The sequence below is a fragment of the Dermacentor variabilis genome, unplaced genomic scaffold (assembly GCF_050947875.1).
Source record: "Dermacentor variabilis isolate Ectoservices unplaced genomic scaffold, ASM5094787v1 scaffold_14, whole genome shotgun sequence".
Classification (NCBI taxonomy): Eukaryota; Metazoa; Arthropoda; class Arachnida; order Ixodida; family Ixodidae; genus Dermacentor; species Dermacentor variabilis.
In genome coordinates, this window is record NW_027460302.1 from 11,249,176 (window position 1) to 11,264,556 (window position 15,381).

General features: G+C 42.6%; 1 long non-coding RNA gene across 1 annotated transcript; it reads right to left on the bottom strand.

Moving 5' to 3' along the window:
* Window positions 1–4,210: 4,210 nt before the first annotated feature.
* On the bottom strand, window positions 4,211–8,651 carry LOC142567727 (uncharacterized). Its single transcript, XR_012825227.1, has 3 exons — window positions 8,612–8,651; window positions 8,109–8,200; window positions 4,211–4,287 (listed from the first exon to the last, which is right to left on the bottom strand). It is a non-coding gene; the product is annotated as an uncharacterized LOC142567727 (long non-coding RNA).
* Window positions 8,652–15,381: the final 6,730 nt, after the last annotated feature.

Sequence of the window (15,381 nt, forward strand, 5' to 3'; positions counted from 1 at the left end):
TGCCGCTACACATGAAGCGCGGTGCCAGGTAGTTTGGTGCTGTTTTTCTGAGATGGTAATGGAAAATTTAGAGAGACTGCGTTTTTCTGAGGAGTTCGGCGTTACTCCCTACATGTACGAGCCGATTGCGAAGAGCCGGCCTCTCAAAGAAGCAAACGATGCTGGTGCGAGCAGTGCTTTCGACGCGAACGAAAGCGAAGTCTTGGGATCTCCTCGTGTTGGAAATGCTCTTTGGCGAGTATGTTTTTTGCAAAGCGATCTAGTGATCTCGCCAATCTTTCGCCGATCTAGTGAGCTCGTTTCCGGTCAAACAACTGTAGTGTTGTGTTCCTGCATGCCTCCTCGTGGAACGTAAGCGGGGATGCGATCGTCGGCATTTGCGCGCTGTCCAAAGCTGTCGGCAATCTACAAAGACGGTTTAAATGCGTGAAAAGCTTCCCTGTTCATGCAGTACGTGTAGTGACTTTCATCTGTGCGCCATCCGCACACTACTCGTAACCGAAGTCGTAAAGGCGGCGAATTCCGTCGGCTACGTGAGACTGTCGGTTTCTCGCTGTGCGCGAGAGAAGGGGGGAGTGTAGCGTCCTGGCGTGCGCCGGCTTTCCAGCACATGCAAACTCTACATTTGCACTGCGTTATGGTAGCTGCATGCAGGCTGTTTTACAACACACGTGCAAATAGAAAATTAGTGGCACTTTGCAACGAAACCTGCATCAAGGGCGGGAGATAAACATGCACCTTCCGTTCAGCGTGCTAACACGAAGGAGCTCGCAGTAAATCAAAATCCAGGTTTGGGCGAGTTCGTGTATTCATAAGGCCTTCCAACACCAGTTATCATCAGTCAGTCCGCACTCGTGCCGTCTTTGTTTTTGTTGCTCCGATCTTTTCGCGCTGCGTTTAGAAAGCCTGCTAGTGGCAAGTTGTCCTCTCTCATTCTGTGGCCATATGCAGCAACTGCACAGGCCGAATTGCAGGGCTGGCCGTATACGTATGTATCAAGCTAAGGTGCACTTGGTAATTTGACACTAGTTCTTTGCATGTGTTCATGAGTGCAAATGCTTCTTTGGTAGTCTTTCATGGCATTTGGAAGACAACATCGTCGTGGCCGCTGGTGTTCGTGAAACCGTAGGCTGCACAGAAAGCCAGCATGATCGGCCCACCACTTCAGTTGATGCTGCGCACGTTGACTACCACTCTACATACACGCAGACGCACCAACAAAGGAATGCAGGGTCGATCGAAGCAGATTACGATGGCACGCATGCACAAACAAGCACGGTCAGGTACGGTCGCGGAGGCTGCGAAGGAACAGAACACTAGTGTTGTCACAACACCGTGTTTTCCGGTCTCCGCTCGCAAGCGTCAGCAGCAGCGCGCGGCATACGACGGGGAGCGGAGCTACAGCGCAATTTTAACCGACGATTACGTCGCTCCTAATTGAAAAAAAAAAATTTTACCTACATGGTTTATAAGGTTCCCGCAACCGTATATGAGTGTCCTATTGAATTCGACAGACTCTTAAGCTTCCCTTTAAAGCTCAAAACAATTTCACTTTTTATCTTAGCATAGTTTGTTTCATGGAGGCAAAGTTTCTCGCCAGAAAATATGAATACTTCATAATTCAAACAAATTTGCCCCTACATTGCCTTTTTGGTGTAAGTGCAATGCTTTGAAAAGTACATTCTTAACTGAGGCACTTATTTATTGCAGTTCATCTGCATGCTTTTTCTCTGCAAAGGCACCAGCTCTAGTTGATATATTTTCACAACCACTTGCAATTCCCTTTATGAGACACCAAGAAAACTGAAGAAAACAATTTGTACTTTTCCTTTCATTCAGATTTTCACTTGGGGAACAAACAATGAAACAAATTAGCCTTGAAAAGGCAATGATCTCTGCAAATGCCAACAAGCTCGACTTCTGTGTACAGAGCATGGCTGGTGCAACATGTGCATAGCAGATGCACCAAATTTCACAGCTATACTACAACTTTGCTGCATTTAGCTTCTTTGTAGAAGGCATATCGCTTTACCATTGTGCTCTGTATTGTTCATCTATCTAGCACTCTAAACAAGAGGTTCACAGAAAGATTAAGTCTTAAGAAGAAACTTTAACTTGTGGCCAACACCAAGTTCTTTATTGAAATAATGCAAAATGCAAATACGTTTTCATAAAACATCTGCTCGACCAATTGTAATAAAATTCGCTGCACTTAAGAGAGTTAAATTCTAATGATTAAGAAATTTTGATTTAGGAATATAATGTGAAAAATATTTCCAACAACAGAAGCACGAACTTTACAAATCCATAACTCAGCACCAAAAGCAGACATCACAGTTCTGTAAACTTCATCCATTAGAGCCATCTAAATCAGACAAATTTATTAAGATTTTACAGCCTATATGAATTGGTTAAATGTTTACAGGGGTTCTGCAAAAGTCCAACCCATAAATTAAAGGCACATAATACATCAACCTTGTCCCATTTATATGTCATAAGGTGAAATTTACAGAATTGTGAAATGGTTTTTTTGTTGTCGAGTTACAAAGTTGTAAGCTTGATATTCTCATTTTCTGAATTTCTGCAATTTTTAACAATTCATATGAAAAATTGATGGCCTAATAAAAATACCCTTGCTGCAGTCCCTAGATAAACGTTTCTTATTAAATGCAGTAAACCTAATCAAACTTGAAGCAGTGGTTACCGAGAAAAAATGATTTTTCTGTTCCTATGCATTTTGAAGCCACATACATAAACTTCCACTAGTCATTAACAGCATTCAAACAACAGATGTCTCAGGCTGGAGACGATGCTTCAAGAATGGATAAGAGCTCTTGTCCGACTTTTGTTGATCACATAGCAAAAGGATCTCAAGCATTTCCTACGTGTTTCCACTTAACCAAAATTCCAAACATTGCTTCAGTGCTTCTTGCTGCATTAGCATGATCAGATGGCAGTAACAATGCTAGGCTCACAAAGGTTCCTAGAATTTGCAGGACTGTCCCGAATATCAATTACAATTTCTGCGTTCCAACTTTCCCTTAGGAGTGAGCACTAGGTCCACATTGAGGTTTGACGATACTGCTGGGGGGGGGGGGGTATTCTCTAAGTGTCCACTTAGTGGACATGTCCGTTTTGTCTGCTGTTGAAGTTCCGATTGGCTGGGCTGGGCTATGCATCAGAAGGAGACAGGCGACCCCTGGCCAATCAGAACTTCAGCAGCAGAAGAAATGGACGTGTCCAATAGGTGGACACTTACAGAATATCTCCCCCCAGGTCACTCTATGCACAATGAAAGTCCTCCAAATTGCTCAAGCCTGCCTTTTTTTAAAAGTATTTTTCAGGAATGTCACAATGGAAAGAATATTTCATAGAAAAATCAAATGAGTGCAAAACTACCAATGGTAGAGTCTGTCATGACTAATTTCCACCTAAAATGCATTATTTTACACTTTACAGCATGGTCCAGTCTTGAAAGCAGTAAAGTTGGTGCAATGTCATGTACTGCTACCAAACTCCATATGTAAATATTCATTTCTAAGCCATGTCTGCCATCCTGAGCTGCCCATTCTACTTCGCACCCAACACCAGGCAAGTCAAGTGGCCTAGTCGATAGGCCTTTTCTAATACACTCAATCCTGAGCACATGGCAGATTGACCTTCCTCAGGTCGATATGCCACCAGACAGCTGCAACCAGTAAAGCACGAAAAACAATAATACAGGGAAAATATAACTGAAGTGAACCAGGCAACACAGACAGGAACCAATAGCCTCAACTAAACCAGAAATATGAAATATCCTGCATTTGTTTACACTGTATGTCACATGGGGCCCTAAACATTTTTATGGGATCAACTTCATACTTGGCGTGCGAATTTCCCAACAGTACAGTAATGATCCAAAATTCAAGAAATGAAAACACTCACCACTTTGAAAAAGCTTGTAACAGAGTGTCTTCTGCAGCTCCATGTTCCTGGCACGAAGCTGCCGCACTTCTTCATTCAGCTCCTTGTAGTGCTCCTCGGCACATATGCAAGTGCCTCTTGGCAAGGCACTGCCTTGATCCTCAGGAACCTGCTGCGCCGAGGAGACTACTTGAGCATTTTCAGTGAACTGGGCGCGCAAGCTGTCCAGCTCATTTTGCACAGCTTGCAGCTGCAGCTGTAAAGCTGCATATGCACTCCTCGGGACAAAGTCAGACTATCGTCCTGCAGGACTTCGTCCGCCAGCTGCAGCTCCGACCTCTCGCGTACTTGAGTCCTTAACTTCTTTTGGGACTGCTCCACCTGCAGTTCAATAAGGCACAATAGATGCCCTGGCAAAATGAACGCACACCACTTTCTGCACAGAATGTAACAGTTAAGTGTAATGCAGCACGACTTTATTTACCTACATACTGCAGAATAAAAGTAAAACACAAACAAAGCTATATACAATAACCAACTCAATGTGAAAAGCAATAAAAACAAAGCTGAAATGATATTTCTGTAGATGTGGTGCAGATGTTGTTACACTCACAAACAAAAGAAAGCTAGAATTTGCATTCCATATTTCTGCTGCATGCTAGTTAAAGGTGCTCATATTATTATGATGACGACTTGGGATTTCAATGGTACACTCATAACACCAATAATAACTAACCAATTCACATACAATAGGTGTTTCCATTACTATACAAGAATTTTGTTTAAACCGTGTGTGGCAGATAGCAAAGTTGTAGTCCATGAACCCGATTGCTCACAACGACTGCCAAAATGGGCACGACACAAAATAATTTCTGCCAATCATTGAGGGCTACCGGCAGATTTGGAATAAACAGAGTGAGCATGCTATTGGGTGATGACTTCGAAAAGGCACTTCATAATATATTTTACATAATGTATATGATATACTGTACAAACTTGGTTTTATGTTTGTTCTAATGATGTTTGCCGTTCTTTATACTGATTTTGATTATATTTTCATCCCTCTCAGCCAGGACCAAAAGCAAGGTTCGCAGTATTGTGTAAATAAAGAACTTTGAGGATGCCTAAACTTCGCTTTTAAGAGTGGAGCATGATAGTTTTACATTAGCCGATTCCAAATTCAACTTGCAACTTACCTCATGTCATCCCCCAGCTAACTTTCTGCCGTTCTCAAATGTGCTTCCCTTCCTTTGGCACCCATTCTGCAACTCTGATGGTCCACCCATCTGCCCTACGCATTACGTCGCCAGCCCAGCTACACCTATTTTTACAGCACAGCCTTAGAACAGCGAGATGTAGATGACATAGAGGTAACGAATGAGACCGTAACTAGGCTTGCTTCAGAAGCAGCAATTGAAGTGGGAGGCAACGCACCAAAGCAATCAGTAGGTGAGCTCTCCCAAGCAGTGAAGGACCTAATAAAAGAATGACAAAGAATGAAACAGTTCAACTCAAGAGATCAGATAGAATTTGTGGAATTGTCAAGACTGATCAACAAGGAGAAAATAAAGCATATTCGAAATTATAACGTAACAAAGGCTGAAGAAGCCGTAAGAAGTGGACGCAGCCTGAAATCAGTGAGAAGGAAACTTGGCATAGGACAAACAAAGTTGAATGCAATTAAAGATAAGCAGGTTAATATCATCAGCAATATAGAAGATATAGTAAATGCAGCGGAAGAATTCTATACTGCTTTATACAATACCCAGAGCAGCCAGGATATCTCCATTGAAAGTAGTAATGAACAGGTTACGAGGCTCCTTCTATAACTTGCAAGGAAGTTAGAAGGGCCTTTCAAGACATGAAACGGGGGAAAAGTGGCAGTAGAAGATTGAATAACAGTTCATTTAATCAAAATGGAGGAGACATGCTTGAAAAGTTTGTGGCCCTTTATACTAAATGTCTCACAACTTCAAGGGTCCCAGAGAACTGGAAGAATGCCAACATTCTACTAATCCACAAAAAGGAGACGTTAAAGAATTGGAAAATTACAGGCCCATTAGCTTACTTATTATATAAAATATTTACCAAAACAATCTCCAATAGAATAAGGGCAATATTGGACTTCAGTCAACCAAGGCAATAGGCTGGCTTCAGGAAGGGATCCTGTACAATGGATCACATCCATGTAATCAATCAGGTAATCGAGAAATCTGCAGATTAGTCAGCCTCTCTACATGGCTTTCATAGAATACGAAGAGGCACTTGATTCGGTAGAGATACCAGAAGTCATAGAGGCATTACTTAATCAAGGATTAGAGCAGGCTTACATAAATATCTTGGAAAATATCTACAAAGATTCCACAGCTACCCTAATTCTCCACAAGAAGAGTAGGAAGATACCTATAAAGAAAGGGGTCAGAAAAGGCGACACAATCTCTCCAATGATATTCATTGCATGCTTGGAAGAAGTGTTCAAGCTAGTAAATTGGGACCACTTAGGAGTAAGGATCAACGGCGAACATCTCGGCAACCTTCGGTTCGCAGATGACATTGTCCTGTTCAGCAACACTGGGGACGTGTTACAACAAATGATTGAGCACCTTAACAGAGAGTTTGCAAGAGTGGGGTTGAAAATTCAGAAAACAAAGATAATCATCAATAGCCTGGCAAGGGAACAAGATTTCAGTATCGCCAGTCAGCCTGTAGAGTCCGCGAAGGAATATGTTTACCTAGGACTCACAGGGGACCCCAATCATGAGAAAGAAATTCATAGAACAATAAATTTGCGGTAGAGTGTATACGGCCGACATACTCAAATTCTTACTGGAAGCTTACCATTATCACTAAGAAGAAAGATGTACAATCAGTGCATTCTACTGGTGCTAACATATAGGGCAGAAACTTGGAGACTGACAAAGAAGCTCGAAAAGAAGTTAAGGACCGCACAAAGAGCGATGGAACAAAGAATTATAGGTGTAGCGTTAAGAGACAGGAAAACAGCAGTGTGGATCAGAGAGCAAACGGGCACAGCCAATATTTTAATTGACATTAAGAGAAAAAAAAGGAGCTGGCTGGGGCATGTAATGTATAGGTTAGATAACCGGTGGACCATTAGGGTTACAAAATGGGTGCCAAGAAAAGGGAAATGCAGTCGAGGACGGCAAAAGACTAGGTGGGGTAATGAAATTAAGAAATTCGCAGGTGCAAGTTGGAATCGGTTAGCACAGCACAGGGGCCAATTAGAGATCGGAGAGAGAGGCCTTCATCCTGCAGTGGACTTAAAGTAGGTTAATGATGATGATGTATACACATATAGATAAATCACTTTACATGTTACTGAAACTTGCAGCACAGATTCAACCACAACTGTTTTAAGATGCATGTGGCGCATCTTAAATATTATTATTTTAATCACTGCTTTTGCTTTGATATACCTGTGCATGCAGCAGCTTATGTGGGAGAACTTGCATGGACTAGAACATGAAACCTTTTTTACTATTTAGACAACTATTTGGTAATATGGAGTATGTTATGCATGCACAATGCTATATATAAGGCTTCAATTACAAAAAGGCTTGCAGTTTACATAGTAAAATTATTCTGTAAAGGCTTTGTACTGTGACCTACCATGAAAAAATTTCTGATCTCAGCTGCCAAAGTAACTAAAACATTATTAAGAATAAAATTGTGTTTGCATTCTGTTCTTTCTCCTGCAGACATCACAAGATTTTGAATCAGTTATAAGTTCAGAGTGGGCACTCCACCCTCTCGCTTTCATCGCATTTGTCTCTTCTAGCTGTTTCTTTTGTCACCATGCAAACTTGCCCAACTGTCTGCTTTTGCCTTATCAGCACACTGTTGTCTTAGAGGCGATGTGAAGCTTTTGAAATTGACTTGCAGTACATCTACAGTGTGTTATGAAGGTGGAAAGTGCTTGGTTTAAGTGAATGGTGGTGCATCACTTACTGACTTATTCCACTATCACTAATTAGCACGCGGAATGCTTGCAGGTGTTCCTAAAAATTTTTTACCATTCTTTTCGCTGTAGTATGTGTGATGCAATCACATTGACTTCCGTGCAGGTTGGACATCACTGTCATTACTTTTTGAAGACGTAAGGCAGTTCAGCACATAATATTAAGTGCTCTAGCCTTCTGCCTTGCATGCAGCAAATGCAATTATCAACAAGGCATTATTACCTTTTCTTTGCTCCTTTTTCGCCCTTTTGGCAAGTCCACCAAAACCTTCCTGGGGCGCTTCTCCATGTAGGCCTGCATCTCCTCCATCGATTCTGCAGATAATATAACGTTGTGGGATGCAACCCAAACACACGCAGACACAAATATCCTACAAGGCCTACTTGCATAATGTTCCTGCAAGCACGACAACGCCGTTACAATCCAAGGAAAGACGCCGCCTTTTGGAGACTCTACAGCCGTTTTGAAGCACGCCTACATGAAATGCTCATGGTGCAATCATTGTGCGATAGCGTATATTGAAAATTAAAGACTCCAAGTGAATGCACATACAGGTAATGCTACCGCCACTTTCGAGGCGTAACACACATTGTGTGAAAAGGTCTAGATAAGCTGCTTCCCGACTTAAGTTATGTCACTACGGCCGCTGCCTATACACAACGCACGCTCTTCGATCCATGACATCACTACGAAAGGGTACGAATGGAGCTTCACGTGTCACTTACCAGTGAGATGCAGGATTCGCGCTTCATAGAAGTCGCCGTCTGTATTGTCGTCTCCAGGCCAGTAAACGCTGTAAGATTTGGTTGGCTGGAAATCGGCAACGTTCTTGGGCTTGAAGTCGCTTATGGCGCAGTGCTTGACGACAGCCGTCTTGCCATCGAATTCGTATTGCACGAACGCAAACATTGTCACGCAGCTCAAATCAGTGGCGGCAAGCTAGGAGGCACGGGCGAACCAAGCGAACTGTCACTGAGAGAGTAGCACTTGTCAGATCCACGTGTTCACGTTATACCACGTGCTTGAGATGTGACGTCCTATTGACGACATTACCCAATGTCATGTGATCCAAGGCGCGAACATACGAATGTGCTACACTGCTTTCGTGCTAGTGTAGCTGTTTGCGGGACGCACAATAGAGCCTTTTCATTCAAAACGCGTGCTAAATAATGTGAAACAGGTGTCCCCACTAAATGAGCCACCATAATGCCGTTATAAGGTTAGGAAATGTTGGCTGCACTTTTTTAATCTTTCTTTTTTAATGCAGACTTTCGTTACATCTGCGTCAAAAGTTAATTTTGCACAACGAACGGGAAGTTTCCGAGAATTACATGCAAGATAAATTAAAACGGCAAGGTGAGTGGGTGTAATAAAAGCGAGATGAATTTTTTTTTCTAAATTCGGTATTCGTATCATATTGCATAACGGGTCACTCTGTATATATGGCATTGTATATATCCCATGATTTTCTCATACATTTAAGTTTATCTCAATTGACAACAGCGACAATAGCTAATAATAATAGGGAAAATGCAATTATTCTGTGGAAGTGAAATTGCCACGTCGTGAAATTACTGCTTTGAAAGTTGGCAGTGAACACTTTTTAGGGCGCTGCACGTGTACACTGATGCAGCTGGACACAAAAGTGAAGACAACTTTTACGCTTGGCACACATTTGCAGTCACAACTTGCTTGCTCTCTTCTGCATTATTTCACTTTTGGTAAGCTACATGGTGTATCGATCGTGAATCCTCGAAATATTTTAATTGTGAAGCGTGCGGCGCTTGAAGCACGATTGACTGTCGACCTACGCTGCGTTGGATGCGCCCAGTTACCATCCTCAAACACCTTTTCTTCCTGCTTCCCTTCCTTTCTTTCTTGTTCCTGCGTTTTTTCTTATTTTTTTTAATTTCCTTAATTACTATTGTGGTCTTCTAGTTCGTTGTCCTCCCGAAAAAACCCTGGCTTAATTCCCAGTCCCGTGGTTGTTGTTATAGCGCACGGGCTAGTCTAGCTTCGGGGTTTTGACGGTTGTTAATCTGTAACTTTTCCATATATGGTCATGCACAAGCTTCTACAGCGATTCTTTAAAACTGATGGTAGCGCTAAAAAGGAAGAACACACGGTGAAAAGACGGCACGACGACGAGGAAACGCTACTCACAATTGGTTTATTTTTTGAAAAGGGCTATTCAATATTCTAGATTCTATATTCTATATTTAAGAGCTATTCAATATTCTAGAGCGAACAACTAACATTTCAAAATATGAACCAAGCTTAGTTCTTGCAAGCCAAGAGCAATAATGCATAGTGCTTCATGCTTGAGTGTTTGTACAAAACATGTGAATACTTATGCTTGATACGGAGGTATACAATCCTACGACTTATACAAGTGGGCATTCAGGAAGCTGTTTATACAGCGAGATATAGCAATGCATATGCTGCCGTGACGGGCCCGACTCCCCCTATTTCATTAATGATGGAACTTGTGTTGGGAAGAATTGATTATACGAGAGTGCAGCGCTGTAGTTATATGTAAGTATTAGAGTGCTGCAACTTATGATGATCGGCTAAAGTGGTGGAAAGCGTTTAGAGCACCCTGCACATGTATCTTGACTTCTGTGATTTCCGCCAACATCGTATAATCTACAGAACGCAGATCAAAAGTCATGTAAAAGAACTATAAAGGATAACTTATAATTTCGGTATAGTGTGCATAATTACACTGGTATCCACAAGTGTGCTGAATCGGCCTGGTTCATCCCACGCACGGTGGGAATCAATGTTATGCGAAACATTTGCATGTAGCGGGCTCATTTTGGATTGCGCAAAGCGTTACCAGGTACATATTTGTGTAATACGAATAGCTCTGTGTCTGACAGGAGCGTGCGTATTACGACATCAGCAAGACGACGGTGACGACCATCGCGTGACGACGACGGCATGATTTCGACGTGAGCTTATACGACATGCCGATTGTTGGTTTCAACACAGGTATACTAGACGAGCGTAAGAGAGAGAAACGCTAATAAGTGGCCGCATCAGCCTAAGTACAGGGTCCTGAATATTTCGCTGCGCGCGTTCTCAAAAAGGTTTTGTGCTCATCCCTGCACTGCTCTTGCTCAAATTTTGCAGAACGATCGCATTTTTGCATCGAATTCATTTAGTATAACACTTCGCACATTTACTTGTTTGGTTTTTATGAAAAAAAGTGCAAATATACTGCACATATGAGAATGCAAGCTGCTGCCGTCACTGCGCAAGCATAAACGTGTGTCGCCGCCTGCCATCAGATGCAGAAAGCAGCGTTTCAAGGAGGGCATTCGCCTGTCCCAGGAGTGGGCAACGCGCGGAAGCCCTCCCTGAAACGCTGCTTTCTGCAGCTGACGGCAGGCGGCGAAACAAGTTTATGTTTACTAGCAAAGAAAAAAAAGCAGCGGCCAGGTGGCGACCATCAATGTTTTCCATCTCACAAAACACAATATATATCCATTGCTCACGCATGGCTCCATAATCTTGGATAGTCGGCCGCGTGGTTCGGTTTGTACATGCCTCCTTTTGGGGTTTCGACTAAGTTTTGTGGTATTCCGAAGGTGAAGCTAGCTCTTAGTTGTGTTTGCCCGCAAGTATTTGCAGCAGCAGTAATAAGCGTACGGCAGGCCCAGCCTGCTCTCTGCTAGTGTTTGCGCGCAGCATGTCGCAGAAGACGCGAGGCCGCTACAGGCGGTACTTGGAACCGAACTCAACTGATCAAGTACCAAAGCAGACCCTCAGCAGCATTGCCAAGCGAGCGAAAACACGCAGCACTAGCAAGGTACGTGCAATACTAATAATTCAGTGATTATAACAAGTTCTTTTTGGATGGAGGGGGGGGGGTAGGCAGTTTTTGACATGCCACTTTGGTTTAGTGGCTGTGGCGTTCTGCAGCCGAGCACAAAGTCGAGTTCTGTGCAGAGAAATATAAACATCTTTATTGACTAGTCCGAGGACTGTTGGCGGGGCCCCTAATCCAGGGCTCCCATGACGATTGCCGCGGCGCCGCTTTACGATGCAGGCAGAAAGTAGAAACAGTCCTGTGTAGTTTTTCGTACAGAGCTCGATCAAGGCTCTAGTCTAGAACGGTGAAAGCAACTGCGAGAGCATCAGACGACCACCAGGGTCAAAAGAGAGAATGCGTCACTTAAAATCACGACGTAGCTGAGCCGCAGCGAATTGCGTCTCTTTTTCTCAAGCTCTAAACAAAAGACTGGGCTTGAACGCGTTGAACTACCACAGAAGAATTGCTGCTGTGCCCTATATTCAGGTAACAAATCTAGAATGGACAACGCAGTTGCAAAAGTTCTCTGATTTCGATTGCTTGTGTAGGCAAATGAGCATAAGCAATAACTGAGCATGTGACAATGTAGGTAATTGTTGCCCTCAAATATAATACATTTCTTTCACATGCTACTACCACATCGACCCAAGAGGCCAGTGCATCAATTCCCTTTTGCAGGATTGTGCCAACTCGTTGGATTCTTTCCCTTGCCGTCAGATCTTTGCATTTCTAAGTACTTGTGCACTCCTTGATTTAACAAATAAATAAGCACACAATTGTGATAAAATATAATAAATTGTATTATATTAGCTTGATAGCTTAGGGGAGCTTTCTGTATCCTTGGCATTGAGATTTGTCAGCAGCCATTTGTATTATTGGAAAACAGGATTAGTTGTATTTTAAACTAATGCACATGATGCAACAAAACAGCATCACTGTGTTGCTTCCAATGGGCGTATGTTTTCTCTATTTTGTCATAATTTCATCCTTTGCTTATGTCGGTATGAACTTGAGCGCAGCAATTAAAATTAATCCAGGTTATATTAAGTGTCATGTTCCCATACGATTCTGTGTACAGTGCACTTAGAATATCCTGCTTCTAAGATGCCTTACGAACCACCTGAATTGAGTATTTTGCAACTGATTATATGGCAGCATGTTATACACATATTGTAATATCAATTATTATTAATGGCTGAACAAGGGAAGCCTCAGCCCAGAGCGAGCCTTCCATTGTGTGACCCTTTTTAATGTTTTGGATATCAATTATATTACTTATTCTTTGTGTTGTTTATTATTAGTTGTGATACTTCTGTTTATTACACATCACTTCCACTGTAATTTATCTGCCCAGTACGCAGTAAAAGTTATTACCACTTAATTAAAACTGGAAGGCCTTTTTTTCCAGGTTATTGCACCAAACAAGCAGGCAGCGACCATTGTTTGTGCAAAGGACTCTCCAGTTCATCGGACAGCCAGTGTTTCTGAAGATGCATCTCGGGATGGCAACCTGAGCATGTTACCAGACATGGCTGCTAGCTGCCTTGATGATGAACCGCCAATGCCTTATGCCAGCAACACATGTGAAAGAGACGAGAGAGACGAAGATGAATGCTCTGTTCCTGCTCCCAGTGTTGCCATGCAGGATGTCAGCTCTGAAACCGAAGAGGCCGACCATACACAGGTGCAACATGACAGCGAAGGTGACAGTGCAGCCGAAGATTGTGACACGGAACAGTTCGGTTTGGGTGATGCCCCTGAGCAGTACTTCTTGAAACTCTCAAAGGAAACGCTCCCTTCGCAGTCGACGACAAAGGCAGACGCACTGTTGCTCATCTTAGCTTATGTTGTCAGTGCTGGACTGACGTGGGCTCAAATTAGAGGTCTGCTAATTTTGATAAATGCCCTGTTAGGAAGCAATGTAGTGCCTGGAAGCACATATTTCTTCCGAAAGCTCTGGAAAGACAAGAAAGAACTGATAAAGCTACATTTTTTTTGTCACACTTGTCATGAATATTTGGGGAAGTTCTCAAAATCTGAAGAAAATGTGTCGGTGACTTGTCAGTCATGTGGCACGGAGAAGACGCTTCAGAGCCTGAAGCATTCTGGGAGTTTCTTCTTGATGTTTGATATGAGGCAGCGGATGCTAGATATATTGAAGAATGTTGGTGGTGCACTGCTTCAAAACTTGCAGTTGCTGGCATCGCGACGCTGTATACCAGGAACATACAGTGACATCACTGACGGTGATTTGTATAGAAGCATAAGGAAACAGTTTAATATGAGTTGGTCAGATTTGACACTGTGCTTCAATACAGATGGTGCACCAGTTTTTGAATCGAGCAAATATTCAATTTGGCCAATTCAAATTCTTTTGAACGAGCTTCCTGCTCAAGTCCGGTGGCAAAATATAGCAATTGGCGCTCTGTGGTTTTCAAAAGTTCACCCTCCAATGCATCTTTTCATTGGCAAATTTGTTGAAGAGCTTGCCAATATTGGAACTCTTACATGGTCCCATGGTGGAAGACGAATTAAATCAGCGGTCCATGCAGTTGCTTGCTGTGTTGATTCGCCAGCTAGAGCTGCAGTTCTGAACATGAAGCAATTCAACGGCTACTTTGGCTGTAGTTGGTGTTTGGAGAGAGGAACAGCTGTAGAAGGTGAGTGCATGCATGGTACTTAGTGCCCATAGCTACAAAGCACTTTGAATTGATGTTGTCAAACTCTTATTGGCAACAGAAGCAAAAATATTAAGTGAGTACTATGAACCAGCAAGTGGAGGGCAAATTGAGTGCAAGCTTAACTTTACACATTTATCATAGAAAGTGTATTTATTTGTCCAGCACTGAGGCTAGAGCTGGAGATCTATCTTGATAGATGGAAAAGCTGGGTGGGTGAAGTTTTGTTGCATATGTTCCCATCTACTAAATGGTCTGGATAGTTGCAATGTTTTTATGCCACATTGGGCAATTTTTGACTAGTTTTTCTCAAAGCAGTGTATATATTGTTTTTTACAGGACATTTTCTATAGAACATTTCTTTAGAGAACTGGTAGTGGAATTTAACATAATTTATCTCCGTATGAGCAAGTTATTTGTGGCTTAGAAGTATGGTTCTTTGTGCTAGTTGGTTAGATGGGGATCATAGCGCTATAGGACACAGACTAGAGTGAGACAACAGGACAAGCGCTCATGCTGTTGCCTCCGTCTTCTCTGCTTCCTATAGCGCTATGATACCCATGGATTAATTTGTGGCTTCAGCCAGACGATTTGCAAATTTATTACTTGCAGAACATACTATTCAGCTGAACCTATCAGTGATGGCATTATGACAGCATGCTATGAAGCCACAGGAACATTAGTATTCCTGAGCCAATTTCCGTTTGTATCTTCTTCAGAAGGTACTTTTTTCAGAAGGTACTTGAAAGCCCTTTTTAGGACTAGTGTGTAAGTCAGGAGAAAAGTTAAGTGCTTTTGCCTGTGCATGGAACGGGAGTTTAAGCTATGCTGCTGCAATTACAAGCTCAATGGTCTTGGTAAGCCGACAATTCTAGATGCATTGCAAAAAGTGTGGTGAAACTCGCATGTAATTTTAGGTCTCGTTGCCCTCGTTTATGGAACAAATCTCAATGGTTGCTCTCCGATGTGGCTTTGGTTGGCGTAGGCGTGCTTAGCTCGG